The sequence below is a fragment of the Adiantum capillus-veneris genome, chromosome 15 (assembly GCF_014529385.1).
Source record: "Adiantum capillus-veneris isolate H3 chromosome 15, ASM1452938v2, whole genome shotgun sequence".
Classification (NCBI taxonomy): Eukaryota; Viridiplantae; Streptophyta; class Polypodiopsida; order Polypodiales; family Pteridaceae; genus Adiantum; species Adiantum capillus-veneris.
In genome coordinates this window covers 56,749,187-56,753,788 of record NC_140945.1, presented here as the reverse complement: position 1 = coordinate 56,753,788, position 4,602 = coordinate 56,749,187, and positions in this window count along the sequence as shown.

Below are 4,602 nucleotides of genomic sequence, written 5' to 3'. Positions count from 1 at the left end.
TTTCGGTGATACAGGTCTTGGAGCGATCCCTCGAGCACCCTTAGATAGGCAGCTAGGATGTATTGACTGTGAGTTAGACAGTTGGGATTGCATCTTTGCTTTACTGCCGTTGAGGCATTGTCGCAGTCTATGCTTATAGGACAGTGATAGGACAGTGAGAGACAGTACAGGTGCAGGACAGGTTTACCCGCAGCTTACAGTGTCAGAGAGACAATGTTTTTTGAGCTGTTTTTTGGTCTATTTTTAGTACACCAGAGCCATTTTACAAAGGAGACTCTGCCAAAATTTTTGCAGAATCTGAAGCTTTCTTGGTTCATTTGACAGGTTGATATTGGTTCAGAGGTCAGTTTACAGGGGAAACTCTGCCGAATCTTTCCCAGAAAAGTAAACTACTGTGAAGCGTAGCTATGGCTGGATCACAGGACACTGCTCTTTACAATATCAAGAAGCTGGATGGAACCAATTTCCCATTGTGGAAGAAGCATATTTGGCACGTGTTGGTACAAAAGAAGCAGATAAAACCTATAAAGCTCAAGGGGTGTTAACCCTCACGGCACACGGACACCCATCACCTACGACGGACGTGTATTATGTATTTGGTAGAGTCAGGTACCGGGCTTGTCGGACCAATAGGGAAAGGTAGAGTGATCGTCGATGAGAGGCGCACTTTAACTTGGACATTCAAGGGATTAGTTGGTTAAGCATGGGCGCCCAAGTGTGAATGGGGTGAGCTCCTATAAAAGCCAACTAAACCTAATTTTTACTCATTCTCTCATTTGTGCAATTGAAGAGTGCTCTTGCTCCATCTCCATCTTCTTCTTCTTCTTCACCTCCTTGTGTGTGTGTGTGTGTGTGAGAGAGAGAGAGGGAGAGTGTGTGTGCGATCGAGCATTACGAAGGCACGACGGCGGCGAAGCGGTTGAGCGCGGCACGACTGCAGCTTCTTCTTCATCGCGGCGAGGAATCCACCACGAAGGCGAGCGTAGAGCGGTGAGTGACACACCCTTTGTTTTCTTGAGCTTGCTAGTTTAGGCTTGTTGTGTGCTTGGAGCCGTTTGTGGCTCGCATACGGTGTATTGGCAAGTCCCTTGCTTCGACAGTGCGGCAAGGAGCGCACATTTTTGGCGCCGCTGCCGGGGATATGCCCTACACTAAGCTCGGTTAGCACTTTACGCTTCCTTGTGGTGCAATTTGTATCATAGGAAAGGGCAGGGAAGGAGTGTGTGGAGATTTCTGTTTTTTGCGTTTTCTGCATTTGCTGTCAAGTTTCAATTTCTGCTATTGTCTGCGTTTTTTTAATTTCTGCAATTTCTGCGTTTTCAAGTTCGGCGTTTTCAATTTCTGCAATTTCTGCGTTTTTCCTGCATTTTCTGCAATTTCTGCGTTTTCTGCAATTTCTGCGTTTTTTCTGCATTTTCTGCATTTTCTGCAATTTCTGCATTTCTGCGTTTTTCTCAATTTCTGTATTTTCTGCATTAACAAAAAAAAATAAAAAAATATTTTGAAAAAAAAAAGTTTTTTGAGAAAAAAAAAATATATTTTGAAAAAAAAAATAAAAATAAAAAATAAAAATAATTCGGAAATTAAAAACGCGAGCGAGCGGGCGGCGAAATTTTTCGAAAATAAAAAACGTGACTCTTAAAACGGACAGGTTGGTTTGTATAAAAGATAGATCGGGATCATTTTCCCAAGCCCAAGCCCAAGCCCAAGCCCAGGCCCAGGCCTCAGTCCTCAATCTTATGATATATACTAGACTCACTCTTATATATATACCCTACTCCCTCAAGAGAGAATGAGAGCATGTGGGACAAGTCCTCCACTCTCCTCCTTTCTCTTCCCACTTGCACCCTTAGACTTTCTAGTTTGGGCCTAGTTCCCTAATGGAAATTGACAGTTTTAGGGATTCCGAGGGCATAGAGTGACCAAACGGAGGGTTGTAAAGCACGGCACGACCCTCTGACCAATACGCTCGTTTCGAGCTATCACACGGCCCATTCCACGACACGCTCTAAAAAATCTAGCAAAAAAACAAACAAAAAACACGCTAAAAACTAGTCACAAGGCCTCCTAGAGCAGCTTTTTGACACCTTAGGGTATCAAAAGCACATGCACTTACGCTCTGGGCGGGTGCTAGAACACGAGCATATTGAGAGTGCCTCTGTTCATACGGACACCCATTACCCATCCACGATAAGCTCTAGACCCTCAGCGGGGACACAAGGTAGCACCACCCAAGACCCTAAAATAGCCGCTAGTGATTCCTCCTCCGACTCAGAAATCATGGAAGCATACCCTACCCAAAACACTGAGAGAGAAGGCCATGCACCTCCCGAAGCTCCACAGCCTAGTACTAGTATGTTTAGCCGTTTGATGGAAACATTAGGTAGAGCTACTCGCTCGGAACCTGATGCAAATGAAGCACACGAAGAGGATGGGTTGGACTCTGACACACCTCTACGATACCCCATTGAGTTAAATAGTGCCTATGGAAAAGTGCTATATAACGCCTTATTGGACACGGGTGCTAAATACAATCTGCTATCCTATGGGGTGTGGTGTCAGTTAGGGAAGCCACCTCTATCTGAGAGTATTATCCAAGTCAAGGGTGTCAACAAGAAAAAAACTACGGTTTTTGGAATCTGGCACACTTCTGTCAGTTATGACAATGGGGTGGTAGCTCAAGACTTTTTGGTCATGCCTACTGGAACTATGGAGGGTAATATAAACCTAGGCCGCACGTGGATGATAGCCACCAAATGCACTATTGATTGGGGGACTGGGGGTGTTACAACGCAAAAACCAACTCTTAGCCCTACCACTCAAGCCATAGTCCCTGAGATATTGCCCAAGGAAATAAAACCCAAGACATTGCATGTCCAGGAGGTTGAACCATACGTCCCCATAGCCCAACTCTCTAGAGCTTCAACTAATGTAGTTGAAAGAAAGCTTGAGACACACAAGAACCATCCTAATATAACAGAGAAAACATACAAGTGGGTCCCTAAAACCTCTGTAGTAAGCATGGTTGATGCAAAAAAACGGAAACCTAGTAAGAACCGTACCACTCACTCCAAGAAATGTAAAGAAACGCTGCGTTGGATTCCTAAACGACTATTGGAAGCCCAAGGCTACTATCAAGGAAATGATCAAATCTGGGTACCAAAACGTAGATTGTGCTCTTACCTATCACCTGACCCAAGTGAGCCCAATCCCGTAGCTCCAAAACGAATCAATGATCGTGGAAAGGAAAAAATCACAGAATGCTACACACCCGCTCCCGAGCTAGTTTGGGTACCAAAGAAAGAACGATTTGTTCCACCTAGCTCAGGAAGGGGGGAGTCCCATGAAGATTCTAGCTCCTCATGTAATACATCCATAGAGGTAAAAGCTTCTACACAGCCTCTATCTATAGTAGCGGACCTCCATGAAGCTACAAAAGAATCCACACCTCCCAGTGTTCAAGAATCACCTAATGAACCACTTCAAGTTCGATCCTGGGAGAGTACCTTACCACCGTTGCAACTTGACAAGGCACCTAGGGTAATAGAAAACTACTGGCAAAAATCCTCACCTATTACCAACTGGAATAATTGGTTTCAAAGGGTGACAAGCTCATTTCAAACGGTTAATCTACCCAAGGAAGGGCGGAGTGTTTGCTGACAGTCATCATTCACTTGCTTCCCTCTCAACCTTTTTCCCTGACCTCTTAATCACCAATCTTAGGGAATGTACATATAAATCTTTATACTCACAAAAAAAATAAAAAAAAAAATAAAGAGCAAGAGCAATTAGCAAACGAGTATGCACATTAAAAGTCAAAACATTGACTCAGACCTACACATGTCACATTTGGTACAGTGAAAGAGAAACCTATGCCATAAAACACCTTTGATCCTCATCACTTGAGTGATGGAGGGTAAGTAAGATTAGTACGATAGGAGTGTTTCTCTTTTAGAGTTGAGTGATTAGCAAAGTTCTCTTTTCCCACTAATGTGCCTCCTGGAGGTATTCCTTTTGTTTCCTAGTGTGTACAGGAGCGTGTTGCTATTGATAGGATTTGGACCTTCATGGAACCTTTCTCTCGTTCACACTTCAAATCAAGCGCGACCATCAACACAAACAGGTGTTTCTTGTCCATTAGCATTGCCCTTATCTTTTTTGCATCCATGTTTGTCTGCTTTGATTGTGATTGGTAGCATAATATTCAGCGCATTGGCTTAGTATCAAACATTTAATTCAATGTAATGTTTTGTCATAATCACTTGTTTAGGTGTAAAAATCAAGCAGTCCGACTAAGCTAGTTTGACCAAGCTAGGTATTAGAAATCTTCTCTTAATACCATGGGGAATGCCTTCCTAATAAGCAATGGTTACTTAGGTTCTTAATCCGATTTAGGCAGCATTGTATGAAATGTACTAGGGCTTTCTAGTGGGCTTAACCCTAGTGACCTTTAGCTTAAGTATTATAAAGGGAGTTTACTAATGTGATGAGCCTGGGGAGTGTAACAGTGTTATATGACCCCCCAAAGTTACAAAATTTAAATGCTGAAAATGAACAAGCAAAAAATCATAGTGCCACAATGTAAAATTTTAAGCTGGAAGA